Source organism: Malaclemys terrapin, chromosome 22, assembly GCF_027887155.1.
Source record: "Malaclemys terrapin pileata isolate rMalTer1 chromosome 22, rMalTer1.hap1, whole genome shotgun sequence".
Taxonomy (NCBI): Eukaryota; Metazoa; Chordata; order Testudines; family Emydidae; genus Malaclemys; species Malaclemys terrapin.
In genome coordinates this window covers 16,515,538-16,529,899 of record NC_071526.1, presented here as the reverse complement: position 1 = coordinate 16,529,899, position 14,362 = coordinate 16,515,538, and the positions used below count along the sequence as shown (strand labels likewise).

General features: G+C 60.0%; 1 protein-coding gene across 1 annotated transcript in view; it reads left to right on the top strand.

Moving 5' to 3' along the window:
* The window catches only part of LOC128827738 (uncharacterized), a 35,721-nt gene that overhangs the window by 2,597 nt on the left and 18,762 nt on the right, over positions 1 to 14,362 (top strand). The window contains exons 3-4 of the mRNA XM_054011819.1: positions 5,543 to 5,648; positions 14,031 to 14,158. The gene's annotated coding sequence lies outside the window, so the exon portion shown is untranslated. The remainder of the gene's footprint in view (positions 1 to 5,542; positions 5,649 to 14,030; positions 14,159 to 14,362) is intronic.

The following is a 14,362-nucleotide window of genomic DNA, read 5'->3' as shown; positions in this document are numbered from 1 at the left end:
CGATGGCCGGGAGAGGCGGGGAGCGGGGCCAAGCCGGAGCCGTGAACAGTCCAACTTGGAACCGGCTGTGTTAGGAGCGCCTGCCGAGCACGGCCGGGCAGCACTGGGGAGAGAGCAGAAAAAAGACACTTCCTTTTATAGGCCGGCTGGGGCTGCGCTGGCCCCGCAGGGAGGGTGGCTGGGTGCATGTGAATCCCCACATCAAAGCCACTCCTGGCAGCCTCCCCGGGCCCTCCATTCCCCGGACTTGTTGTTGCTCTCGCTATGCAATGGAGGCCTCAGGAATCCCCAAGGGTGGCTGCTAGCTGGAAAGGGGGGTGGAGCTCCATGGAGGGGCAGCAGCCGACAGGGGCTGAAGATCTGGCCCACATATGGGGGTTGGGGTCACACAGCAATGGCTCCCCCGGCCCAGAATCACAGGCTGGGCACGCAGACGTGCCAGCTTCCCCCTCCAGGGAGTGGCCAGATATGTTTAGAGGGTCAAATAAAAGGCACTTTGGAGCAGTGGACCTGGCCCCAGCCCCCTGGTTTGTCGGAGGGGGGTTGAACTCTGGCCATGGGGCTGCAGCCTCCTGCGAGTTTCAAACTGCAGCCCCGGCTCCCCCGGCGCGGTGCAGAGCTGAGCAGCTGCTGGCTCAGACACTCGTCTGCACCCGTCAAGGCGGCTCCAGCCCAGGAGGAACGATGCCACCTCAGAGGGGCTCGGGACGGAGCCCTGGCCAGAGGGAGGTTGGCAGAGAGGGCTGGGGCTGGGGCAGTGGAAGGCTGCCAGATGCAAACATCTGGCTTTGCAGAGTGGGTGAGTTCTGTGCTTAAGTCTGGGCAAGACCTGCCTGGGGGCCAGCCCCGTGCAAAGGATGCCACATCCCTGAAAGGAAGCGAAGAGCCCGCGCTGCTCTCCTAAGCCACTCGGCCCAGGCTCCTGTCCCCTCCACGGTCACCAGGTCTCACCCCTGCCCCCACAGCCAAGGTCAGAGCAGGATTCCTCTGCATGGCCGGTGCTGGGCTCCGAGGGATAGCGGCAAAGCTGGGACAGCAGGCGGCTGTGGGTCGGGAGTGAGGGGCAACGGCAGAGGCGCGGGGTGCGGGTCAGGACTGAAATGCACTGAGCTGTGGGGGGAGCCCATGACTGGAACGAGAGGGGATGCTGGGGGCTATGGAGGCCTTGTCTGCAGACTGTGTGGGGAGGGAGGGGCATTGCCACAGCTGCGGGGAGGAAGCTCAGGCTGGCCCTGCCCAAAGCGTGCCTGGCTCCCCCAGCTCTGGCTGCTCCCCACGTAACAAATCAGGTGGGGAACAGGGTTCGGGCCCAGTGCCTGTCAGTGACACACAGGCGTCTCCGTCCCTGTGGCTTTCCTGGGCCCCTTACAGAGCTGGGTCGAAGGGCCCCAGCTTGCAGGAAGCCTGTGCCAGAACTGGGCTCCCAAGTCCCAGCTCAGCCCCTAACCCTTGTTCCTCCGTGAGCCAGGCACCTGATTGTGGTGTCACATTCCCCTAGGCACCCGCTGCCCCTCTAGCCAGAGCCCTCTCGGGGCAGGAGCATGGCAGAGATTCCTGGGGCGGGAGGGGACAGCCATCCCTTTAGCAAAACAATCGTGATCAGCTGGGGGACGGAGCTGTGAACAAATGGAAAGAAAGCGCAGAGCTCCCCAAACCAGGCTCCGGCCTGCCAGGGCCATTTCCTGTGCCAGCCGGGCCATTGGGGGTGCTGTTGTGAGCAGACAGAGACATCCCTGCCGTGCTCTGCGCACACAGTGTCACACGTATGCGGGTACACCGACCTGGCCACTCATGGCAGTGTCTCACATGCACGCCCACCTGTGTCCACTAGCATCAATTAGCCACGGGGATCTTCACTAGTGCACCCAAATGTCCTGGGCTGGTTCCCCTCGCACTCGCACCCAGGGAGACCTGCTGCTCACTTGCGTGTGCCCTGTCCTAGGCATTCTGGTATCACATCCTCCTCTTCCTTGGCCTTTGCAGCGCTCCTCTCCTGGGGGAAGGGCAATGAACTCTGGGGTGAGCTGAGGGCCTGATCCAGGGTGTGAATGGCTGCATTGAGGTGGAGGGGAGGGTCTGGCATTGAGCCTGCCGTCAGAGCAGTGCCAAACTCCCAGAGCAGGCGGCAGAGAGCTCAGCCCAGTGGGGCTGGGGAGGAGAGGGGGTGCACTGGGTTTGCTGCAGGCTGCCGTGTGTGTGTGTGTGTGTGTGTGTGTGTGTGTTGTGGGGGCAGGTGCTGCTGATGCAGGGCAGGAGGTGCTCTCCTTCCTGAGCGGCACTGCAGAGGCAGGCCAGTGGGAAGGGTTAAGCTGCTGTTGTCTGGGCAGAGTCAGGCCCAGGGGCCACTCCAAGGTCACAGCGTGGATCTCTGCCAGTGGGGTAGGGTGACCATAGGTCCTGTTGTGGCCAGGATAGTCCCTTTTTTAAGCCCTGTCCCGGCCATCCTGACTTTTGGCAAAAGCGGTCATTTGTCCACTCCATCAGTTGGGAAGAGCAAACAGGACCAATGCCCCTTTTGTATCAAAAAAGTGGGGTGCGGAGGAACGGGGGGGAGCGGTGATGCCAGCCCTGTGGGGGGGGAAGGCAAGGCTCAGGGGGGGCAGGTAGGGTTCCAGCAAGCAGCGATGTCAGCCCCAGCCTCGTGCGGGGGGCAGGCAGAGCTTTGGCGAGCAGTGACGCCTGTCCCGTGCAGAAGGGGGGCTCGGGCCAGCCCTGTGGTGGGGGGGAGACCTCAGGCTAGCCCCATGGGCCAGCCCCACCACGGTGTCCTGTTTTCCCTTTGGGAAATATGGTCACCTCCTGTGAAGGCAGGAGAGGGGGAGCCTGGAGTGTGCAGGGCACCCCAGCCCCTTGCCTGGTGCAGGAAGAGCTGCCCCATCCCCTCTGCAGCTGGGGCTTGGGCCAGGCCCAGATTTCAGTCCTGGGAGCTGGGAGCCAACAGCCCAAAGACCACAGGGGCTGCAGCCAGAGAGAGCCAGATCCCTCCCTGGGGTAACGCCAGCCGCTTGGGGCGGGGTGCACTGTCGGGATGGCCCTGGCTCCAGAGGCCAAGCAGCATCTTGTCTGCCAGAAGCGGCTGCTCTCCCAAGCTCCCGGAAGCTGGGTCAGCCGCGCAGTAAGTGCATATTTGGCACCCGGCAGCTCCTTGCAGAGAGATGCAGCACGTGTGGTCACTGTCTGCCCGGTGCTGAGTCACTGCTCGCCTGAGGCCGCACCGCCTGCTCTGGCGAACGTGCCACTGGGACCAAACGGTCTCGTGGGCCCACCTGCCCCGTCCCCGGAGCCCAGAGGGCTGCAGCCCTGGCTCTGGGCCCGGGGGGCTGTGCTGTGCCCATCTTCCTCAGCCAGACCACTGCTGCTCCTCATGGGGCGCTTGAAAACCAGCCCCATCAGACACGGGCCCGGCCAGGCCTCTTCGCAGGGGGAGGAGTGGGGCCTGTGTTTGGCTTGCACCCAGCGCTCCAAGGGTCCGTTCTCCAGCTCAGGAGAAGGGGTGTTTAGGGGCAAGCTCCCCCGTTTTGGTGCCATTGAATCAATCTCCCCTCCCCGCAATTCCACCTTGACTCTGGACCCCGCTCTGCGGCCTCCCCCAGACCCAAACGCCCCCTGCTCGGCCCCTCCAGGCTGGGGCTCAGACAACAATCCCCAGGCGCCCAACTCCTCCAGCAGCCGGAGAGCTCAGCTCCTCCTGCTCCAAGGGTGGGGGCTGGGAATCAGGATGCCTGGGTTCTATCCTTGGCTCTGGAAGGAAGTGGGGTCTAGTGGTTAGCGCAGCGGGGGCTGGGAGTCGGGACTCCTAGGTTCTATTCCCAGCTCTAGCACCAATTTGATAGGTGACCTTGGGCAAGTCACTTCCTGTCCTTGGGAGATACAATGGCCAAAGAGGAGCCTGGGGTGACCTGCCATCTGGCAGAGAGCCCTGGCCCAGCAGCTGGTATTGCCAGAGGCTCCCCTCTGCCTGCCCAGCCTCTGTGAAGAGCCAGCTTCTGCTCAGTTAATGTGCACCACAGCTGAGAGCAGGAACCAGGGTGTGGGGGGAGGCGGCTCTCGGTCAGTGCCCTTGGGCAGCATGGCCCGCGCTGAGGGTGGCAAGCCGTCCCTCCAGCCTAGAATGGCTCTGCTAACTTTGGCCCTTCCAGCATCCCTGACCCCAGAGTGCCTGAGACCAGGGCTAAAGGCGCTGTTGGGGCAGGGAATGGGTGGGGGCGCGTGTATCTCTTAGTGCCGTCGCCTCCAGCCCCTCCTGCCCCGTGGTGAATAACGGAGGGGCAGGACTGCCCCAGCAACCCCTCCCTGCCCATGCTGGGGAGCGGGGGAAGCGCAGGCAGCTCCGGGCCGGGCTTGTGAGAGCCCACGCTGCACAGCGTTGTACCTCGTGCCAGCCAGGAAAGCAGGGCGAGACGCTGCCCTGAGCGGGGAACACGGAGCCAGAGCCCTCCGCACCCCCTTTGCACAGGTAGGATGGGGTGCCAAGGGGAAAGGAGGGGGGCAGTGGTGGGCCCAGCTATAGCAACCCCTTCCAGCGAGAGAGAAGGAGACAGACACACACACTCAGTCTGACACACACACTCACAGAGCTCTGCAGAGGCAAGGGCAGTCTGCTCTGACTTTCCCTTGCTCCAAAGTCCTCTGTGCCCTTTGCTCAGTGCTGGCAGGGGCCTCGGGGGACTGGCTCGGGGCAATGCGCTGTGTGACGAAAGTGACACCTCAGCCTCTGCGCAGGAGCTAACGTCACCCATCGTGCCTTGGAGCCAGGGATTTATTTGCAAGGGGGGAGCGCTGGGGTAGGGGGTCCATCCCAGCCATCCATTCCCTAGGTCCAAACATTCCCAGCCCAATGGGCCCAAATCTCCCCTGCAATCAGTGCAACCTCATTGGCTCCAGCAGCATTATTCCTGATTTACACCAGGGTGGGAACAGAATTGGAGCCAGGGAGCAGGTCCCTCCCCCAGTGATTTCCACCAAGTTGCATGAGGCCCCCACCCCCTTGACCTTGCTCTGCTCTGTGGCTCCGAACCCCTTCCCCCCCCCACCCCGCCCCGGATGGCAGCTCCCCCTCCAGGAGTTTCATGAGCTCGTCAGTGCTCAAATAAATCCAGCAAGTGGCCCCCGGGCCTGATCCTTGGCTGGTATAAAGCAGTGCTGCTCGGTGGATTAGAGATTTACACCCACTGAGGTTCTGGCCCTTAGGGAGGAGGAGGCGTGTGAGTCCCCGGGATCTTGCAGTGCCCGATTGTCCTCGCGGCTGAACCCCAAAAGGCCGCACTGGGTCTGCAGAGGCAGGAGGGCCCATGGTTAGGACTCTAGCCTGCATGTGGCAGAGCAGCAGTCAGATCCCTGCTCTGGCCTGTATATGGGGTAATAGCACTTCCCAGCCTCATGGGAGGAGGGGGGGGGCTGGGAGGCTAAGGCTGGGAGGGGCTCAGAGACTACGGTGATGGGCGCCACATTGGGACCTTGGCTAGCGTGGGATGTGGGGGGAGCATGAGCCCCTGGTGCCGTCCCCAGCCTCAATATTGAACTCCAAATGTCGCTTTGACAGGGAGAACGCTCGAGAGGCCGAGTGAGTGGGGCCATGGTGCTCGCGCCCCAGCTGTAAGAGGATCCCACAGTGCATTGGAACCGAAGCCTCAAGTCATCCCTGAGAGGTAGGTGTTTAAGTCATTCCACCACCACCCCACCCATTTTACAGCTGGGGAAACTGAGGCACAGAACAGGGCAGTGGCTGGGGCACAGGGTGACAGAGCGAGTGGAGGCAAGGGATGGAGCTAGAAAGGCTGTTGTGAAACTGATTTTTTTTTTAAATGAAGAGTGGGTGTGACAGCGTGACACCAAGGTCTTAGGGTCGAGTCTATGACAAACCATGGAGGTCTATTGTCTACACAAACGTTAGGGGTAAACGGTGCAGCTGGTTTTCTCTGGAACAAAGAGTCTCTCGATTTGTCTGTCTGGAGGGTCACAGGGTGCTGTGGATTTCACGCCTAGTTCCCAAGGCTCAGCACAGATTTTTGGGAAAAGGCCAATAGACTTTTTGGGGGAAAAGCCACAGGGATTGCAAATGCCTCCAGCTGTTATTTGTATTACAGCTGCGATCAGGGCCCCATTGTGCTAGGTGCTGTACAGACAGTCCCTGCCCTGAAGTGCTTACAAGACAAAGGAAGAACTAGTATCCCCATTTAATGATGGGAGAAACTGAGGCACAGAGAGACCAAGTGGCTGGCCCAGGGTAACACAGAGAGGCAGTGGCAGAGCTGGGAATTGAGCTCTGATCTCCTGAGTCCCCAGGTAGTGTCTTAACCACAAGCCCAGCCTTTGAGCTAACACAGCTCTATGTCTGAGCCATGTGACTCACAGGAACATTTGTTGTGCTCCCGGCAGACAGCACTTGGCCAGACTGAGGCAGGATCTCTCATAGTTACCAACTGAGGCAGAAAAAATGACCTGCGCTAGGAGTTAATTGTGCAAAGAAAGAGGAAATGTTTTGGGCTTTGAATTCTGTTCTCCTGGCCTGAGCGCCCCGGCTGGCAGAGCCAAGGTCTGTGTTAGGATAATAAACACACAATTATTGGGGGTTCTGGTTTTTATAATCTCACAGCTAAGGGAAGCTAGAAATAGGTCCCCAGCCCTGTTAAACGTGTGCCTTTCGCCTCACTAAGGCAGCCTTAAGAAATATGAAATATTTCCTGCACCCACATCCTGAATAAAACAGAGGCGGGGTGGTGGGGGTGGGGGGTGTTGGTTCTTGGTTTTGTTTGTTTACTTTTAACCTTGCAAGCAGTGAAAGAAGGAAGGCAAATGAATCTCCCACCCCATGTGCCCCGCCTGGGCGTGATGTCAAAGAGAGAATTCAAATTCAGTATTTCAAAGCTTCCTCGGCTGTGGAAGCAGGAAGAGCTGGTTTAACAGATGAGTCTTGGGTTTCTAGCGGTTCAGGAATCTCGGTGATTTGCACAGCTCAGACCGTAGATTCCTATCTAACTGGGCTCTGATTTAAGGCCAGCAGAGATCATTAGATCTCGTCTGATCTCCTGCATAACCCAGGCCAGAGGATGGATCTGACCCTCACCACCGTAGTCTCTGAGCACTTCACAATCATGCCCAGCTTTCACCCGTCCAGCAGCGTCCTCCCCATGTTACAGACGGGGAACCCCGGCACAGAGAGGTGAAATGACTTGCCCAAGGTCACACACAAGAGTCTGTGGCAGAGTTAGGAACTGGCACCACATTTCTTGAATGCCCCTCTGGTGCTTTCATGACTAGCCCATTCTGCCTAGCCAACAAGAGAGAAACCTGGGTTGTGGGTGCAGTTTGGCAAACCAGTCTTCTGCTCGGTGTTGAGAGCAGAAAGGGGGGAGGTGGGATTGCTTTTCAGCATGATGCATGCATCTGAAACAACCTTATAAGGAGGTGCAAATTTCAGTTAACATAGAAGCCTTCCGGTATGCAACATGCCAGGAGTACGCTACTAATAGCCCATGTAGTAAATCTCTGGATGTGTCTAGACTACAGACACGGGGTGTGACTGGAGTGCAGGCTGACAGGCCCGCGCTAGCGTTAATCTAGCTAGCTCAGGTAGTGGAGCAGTGCGCGGGCCAGCCCTACGAGTTATTAGCCAGGGTTCCGAGTGGGTTGAATCTCCTGCTGCTGCAGCTTCACTGCTCCGGGCCCTGAGCTAGTTGGATTAAAGCTGGCTCTGGTATGTCGCACCCCGGGACCCCAGTGTAGGCGTACCCATGTTTTCCTTCTTCAGTCTGCAATGCAAGCAGTGGATAGATCTGGGGTCCTTGTTCAGTGGAACACTAACCCTACCCAATGCGTTAGCACGTGGGCCAGATTTCCCAAAGAGTCCAGCGCATTGGGCACACGCCGGGCGTGGGGCTCTTGTGAAAATCTGCCCCAAAGTGTCACGACAGGAGCGTCTGGCTGCTGAGGGCGTCAAAACTCAGCCCAGAGGAAGAGACGCTCAGCTAATGTGAAGCAGCGGAGCTCCACCGGCGCCGATGGAACTCGGCTGATTCACCCCCCGCTGAAGAGTCAATCTATAAATCTGTCTATAACACCTATAGAGTCAGCGGGGGGGGTTCATCGTTGTCATGTCCGAGCAGACAGTGACCCTGAGGTTGGATCCTGGAGGGGCGGGATTCGCTCCCCTGAACCTTCCCCTGGGCTGAGGTGTGACATTGTCTGATGGTCATCTCAGCCTCTGGGTTACAACTAGGTAACTCTACGGTGCTAAATATCCTAAGGGCCCTGTCTGATCCACACAGGAGAACCCAGTTCCCTGCTCCAACTATTAAACTTCCCTCCTTCCCTGAGCCAGAAAAAAAGAACCCAGGAGTCCTAGCTCCCAGATCTGTGTTTTAAGCATCAGACCGGCCTTCCCCTTTATGAATAAGCAGCAGTGAGACTGGACGAATCCTGAGTGAAAACCTCCAGGAGAAACCCAGTGGCCCTGCCACCAGCCTGGGGATCTCACTACAGCTCTGCTTCGGCCCAAGGGTCCCGGCACAGGACACAAATGACACACGGTACAAAGATTCCTGAGCCAGGAGGGGAACCTGGAGGAGCTTGTCAGCTCCGTGCTGGGCTCAGAGACAATTTGGGGTCCAGTCAAACAGGTATAAACTGGCTTATTACTGGAACCAGGGAAAACCCCTCCCCACCCCCGCCTCCGCTGCGTGACGGGAGCCCCCACGTCGCCTCTGGCTCCTGGTTGAAACAGAGCCTGTTTCTCTGAAGTTTAGCGCTCGCCAGGACTTTCTAGGTCCCTGCTCCCTCGCTCGCCCTCCCCAGCCAGGGGCTAAGTGCAGGCTTGGATTTTGCTTACTCTGCATTAGGGAAACAAGGGAGCAGTTCTGCCGCATCCACATTTTCGTCCTGCTCTCCTTTGCCTCGGGGAGAGGAGGTCTCATGTGGGGATTAGGCCATGCAGGGGGCGAGGTTATCGTGTATGATAGCAGAGGGCGTTTGCCGGGCTCAACCAAGACCTAGTGGTGGGTTTCTCCCACCCTTGCGGAACGGTGAAGTTCAGCAGGATTCGAGAGGTGCCCTGAGAGGCTCCGGGTTGGAATAGCACGGGCTGTGTGTCAGGACTGAGGGGTATCAGCAGAGCTGGGGGGCACAGGACTGGGGTCGCAGGGGCTGTAGTCAGGACTGAGGGGTATCAGCAGAGCTGGGGGGCGCAGGACTGGGGTCACAGGGGCTGTGTGTCAGGACTGAGGGGTATCAGCAGAGCTGGGGGGCGCAGGACTGCGGTCGCAGGGGCTGTAGTCAGGACTGAGGGGTATCAGCAGAGCTGGGGGGCACAGGACTGGGGTCACAGGGGGCTGTAGTCAGGACTGAGGGGTATCAGCAGAGCTGGGGGGCACAGGACTGGGGTCGCAGAGGGGTGTGGGTCAGGACTGAGGGGTATCAGCAGAGCTGGGGGGCGCAGGACTGGGGTCACAGGGGGCTGTAGGTCAGGACTGAGGGGTATCAGCAGAGCTGGGGGGCACAGGACTGGGGTCGCAGGGGCTGTGTGTCAGGACTGAGGGGTATCAGCAGAGCTGGGGGGCGCAGGACTGGGGTCACAGGGGCTGTAGGTCAGGACTGAGGGGTATCAGCAGAGCTGGGGGGCGCAGGACTGGGGTCGCAGGGGCTGTGTGTCGCAGGGGCTGTGTGTCAGGACTGAGGGGTATCAGCAGAGCTGGAGGGGGGCACAGGACTGGGGTCACAGGGGCTGTAGGTCAGGACTGAGGGGGTATCAGCAGAGCTGGGGGGGCACAGGACTGGGGTCACAGGGGCTGTAGGTCAGGACTGAGGGGTATCAGCAGAGCTGGGGGGCACAGGACTGGGGTCGCAGAGGGGTGTGGGTCAGGACTGAGGGGTATCAGCAGAGCTGGAAGGGGGCACAGGACTGGGGTCACAGGGGGCTGTAGGTCAGGACTGAGGGGTATCAGCAGAGCTGGAGGGGGGCACAGGACTGGGGTCACAGGGGGCTGTAGGTCAGGACTGAGGGGTATCAGCAGAGCTGGAGGGGGGCACAGGACTGGGGTCACAGGGGGCTGTAGGTCAGGACTGAGGGGTATCAGCAGAGCTGGGGGGCGCAGGACTGGGGTCGCAGGGGCTGTAGTCAGGACTGAGGGGTATCAGCAGAGCTGGGGGGCACAGGACTGGAGTCACAGGGGGCTGTAGTCAGGACTGAGGGGTATCAGCAGAGCTGAGGGGCGCAGGACTGGGGTCGCAGGGGGTGTGGGTCAGGACTGAGGGGTATCAGCAGAGCTGGGGGGCACAGGACTGGGGTCGCAGGGGGCTGTAGTCAGGACTGAGGGGTATCAGCAGAGCTGGGGGGCACAGGACTGGGGTCGCAGGGGCTGGGGGTCAGGACTGAGGGGTATCAGCAGAGCTGGGGGGCGCAGGACTGGGGTCGCAGAGGGGTGTGGGTCAGGACTGAGGGGTATCAGCAGAGCTGGGGGGCGCAGGACTGGGATCGCAGGGGGCTGTAGGTCAGGACTGAGGGGTATCAGCAGAGCTGGGGGGCACAGGACTGGGGTCGCAGAGGGGTGTGGGTCAGGACTGAGGGGTATCAGCAGAGCCGGGGGGCGCAGGACTGGGGTCACAGGGACTGTGTGTCAGGACTGAGGGGTATCAGCAGAGCTGGGGGGCGCAGGACTGAGGGGTATCAGCAGAGCTGGGGGGAACAGGACTGGGGTCACAGGGGCTGTGTGTCAGGACTGAGGGGTATCAGCAGAGCTGGGGGGCGCAGGACTGGGGTCACAGGGGGCTGTAGTCAGGACTGAGGGGTATCAGCAGAGCTGAGGGGCACAGGACTGGGGTCGCAGGGGGTTGTAGTCAGGACTGAGGGGTATCAGCAGAGCTGGGGGGCGCAGGACTGGGGTCGCAGGGGGTGTGTGTCAGGACTGAGGGGTATCAGCAGAGCTGAGGGGCTCAGGACTGGGGTCACAGGGGCTGTAGGTCAGGACTGAGGGGTATCAGCAGAGCTGGGGGGCATAGGACTGGGGTCACAGGGGCTGTAGGTCAGGACTGAGGGGTATCAGCGGAGCCGAGGGGGGCACAGGACTGGGGTCACAGGGGCTGTAGTCAGGACTGAGGGGTATCAGCAGAGCTGGGGGGCGCAGGACTGGTGTCACAGGGGCACTATGGCTCAGGGTTGAGGGGCACTGGCAGAACTGGGCGTGAGGGGAGCCCAGGGGCTGGATAGAAGGAGACTAGGGGTTGGGATTGAGGGGCATTGGCAAAGCTTGCCAGCACACCCCTGCTCTGTAGCTGGCTCTGTCCCTTGCTTTCGGGAGAACTGAATTCATCCCTTTGCTTTCCCGGGGTCACACTAGCCCCTGCTCCAGCCCCCGGCTCCTTGGCTGCGCAGGGAAGTGCAGCTTCCTCGCACTGTTTGTCCTTCCCTGAATATACAGTATCTGCTGCCCCTTAACCCTGGCCTGCCCCCCCCCCCCCCCCCGCATTCTGTAAGGAGCCAGGAAGAGAGAGAGAGAGCAAGGCCTGGAACGGGGGGAGCCCAGCTAACGGCAGGGGCAAGCCTCCCCCTCCTCTCCCTGGCTCGGGGAAGCAGCTCCTCCTCCTGCTGTGGGGAGAGACAATTTGCTTGGACCCTCAGCCAGCCCAACGGCAACCCTGAGCCCTCGAGCCTCCAGGAGTCTCTTTGGCTGCCCAAGCTGTTCTTCTGCCATTTGAGTCAAACGCAGCCAAGGCCCCTCGGCCGCTCCCGGCCCTGGACAGAAATGGACGAGGTTTGTTTCTCATGCCGATGAGCGGTGCCAGCCCGGCAACCCCAGCTCTGCAGGTGCAGTCGTGGCAGGGACAGTGCAGGCCACTCGCCCCTGGGCCAGGAGGCAGCCCCTTTATGTCTGGCGGGAAGTCCAGTCTCTGGCTCAGTAAATTCACAGCCTCTCTGCTGTGGCAGCCAACGGATGGGATGGGCCACTACGAATTGCATCCATCTCACAGAGCCACGGCAGCCAGCCAAACAGCTCCGGCTCCCCTGTCGTTTCTAGAAAGTCCATCTCTTTACTTCCTGTTCTAAACCACTGAGCGGGGGTGCCCTGTATTGCCGAGCTGCTGCTGTGTTCTGCCCCAGAGGTGGCCGCACTCACTGCAGTGTAGGATGAGGCCTACATCTCCCTGGCAGGTGTGCTGCAAAGCTTAGTTTGTTAATGACACAGGCAAAGTGCTTCGAGCTGCTCCCATGAAAGGCAGAGAATTAGCGTGAATGACAGTGAAACAGGCACTTGAGAACACCCTGAAAGTAACCGGGTGTCTGTTGGGAGTCCCCGCTCGTTATATCAGCGCCTAACGGACCCGACGGCAAGTCTGATTGGCCCCCAAAACCCAGGCACTAGGCTGCATGTTCCAGAGCGCCATCTGCTGGCACCGCGTCTATTTACAGCTGTGCAGACGGAGCACGCTTGTAACACTAGCATAAGCCACCTGCCCAGAGCCCAGTTAGGATGACCCTCCTGTCTCCACTAAGCGCCTCATTTTGCACGCTCACTGGGGTGGTACGATGTTCCAAGCTGCAGCCCACTGCTGCATTTGAACTCATGACCGAGAGGGTCTCTGTAGCCAGTCATTCCCCACCCCTAAGCCCTTCCCCCCCAGCCTCTCCCACAGGCAAACGTCAGACTCCAAGCATGTCTCACCGCCGTTGTTTCAGCCAAGCCCATCCTGCCCCCCTCGTCCCCAGGTGGGTAACGTAATCCCCTTGATGTAGCTCCAGTTACAGTCCATGCCGCTCGGGCCAGAGTTGCCCTGGCAGCCTGGAGAGGTTACACAGGAGACATTCCCTCTTTCTCTGCCTTTACAACCCGACTCGCTTGTCCCTGCTCCGCCACCGGGAAGGAATCAATAGCATTTAGAGCTGACAAATGAATAACGTTCCTGAGCGGAGAGGAGCTGGTGGGACGTGGAGCTTTTAGCGTGGTTGGTAAAAACATGTCGTCGTCCCATGAAAAATGAGGCTGGTTCAGAGAAGGGTTTTAATGTAGCCAGATCACTTTGGGGAAGTTACGTTGAATGGAGATGGTGGGGAGAAGGTAACACACGTTGCAACCAATCTCTGACCGGTTCGGGACCTTGGACGCCATCCTGGGCATTGCAGCCACTCTCAGGGTCGGGGATAGAACTCAATCTTGCTCTGAAAGCACAGGCCTAAACGTCTTTGAGTGTTAGCGCTATAGGGACAATGAAACACATTGCAGCAGTCTGATTCTATTCAATGGGGGGCAGCGGTGCACATTTCCTACACATCCATGCACACGTGTGTGCACGCACTGACACACCCACACCCATGGCAGCAGCCAGGCTGTAGAACTCCTTTGCCTTTGTATAGCACCTGCCAGCAGAGGATCCCACAGTGCTTTGCAAACGTTGAATGAAGCCTGACAAAATGCCACTTGGGACAGCGAGAGACCTGTGATCCTCGTTTTACAGAGAGAGAAACTGAGGCACAGAGAGGGGAAGGGGCTGGCCCCAGTGGGCAGACAGAAAGGAACATGGGCTGGAGACTGGGAACGAGGGATGGGCAAAATCGGCGCAGCGAGGCTCCCTAACCACAAGTACTTTGGGAGGAGTTTGGAGCAGGGTCTCCAGGGCCGAGTCCCTTCGTTATTTGCCCTGTTTCCTAGGCCTGGACCCTCTGCAGCTCCCCCATCCTCCCCAGTGCAGCCCGGAGGCTGGCAGCCTGGCAGAGTGAATCAGCACCACAGGGTGGAGCCTGATCAGCCAGAGACATGCCAGAGCCAGATCTGAGGGGCACAGGCCCTGGGTTTGCCCCTCAGTCTCCCATGTGGCTTTGTTGAGAGCTTTGTGCTCGAGGGGGGGATACAACAGCCCCAATACCCCCCACCTCCAGCGTGAGCCCAAGGGCACTCGCCATTTCAGGGTGGGGGGCAGACCCGCCATCAGGCGCTCCCGGCTCCCTCCTGCCCCAAGGGTGCTCACAAAACAGGGCAAAGGGACAGAGCCCCCCCCATCCCCCCAGTCTCTAAAGCTGCTGTTTCGTTGCATTCTCTTTTCAGGGTCCAGAACAGGCCTCCCAGGGCAGGAGCTGGAGCAGGGGGGAAGTGGGAGCAGCTGCCTCGGAGTCTCCAGGAGATGGGGTTTGTCCAGACCAGGAGGAGCACTGGAAGGCAGCCTTGAGATGGCGGTAGGTGCTGATCCTGGCTGGCGAGCCCCGTGCATGCTACAGGGAGCTGGTACATGTGAGGGCTTGCCCCTCAGAGCATCAGCACCCCAGCAAGGGCCCAGAAAATGATTTTCATACACTCCCCACCGCATCCTGCCCGTGCAGCTAGAGGCCCGACTCACCCAGCTTAGGGGATGACAGCAGCAAACCAAGCACCAACGGGGG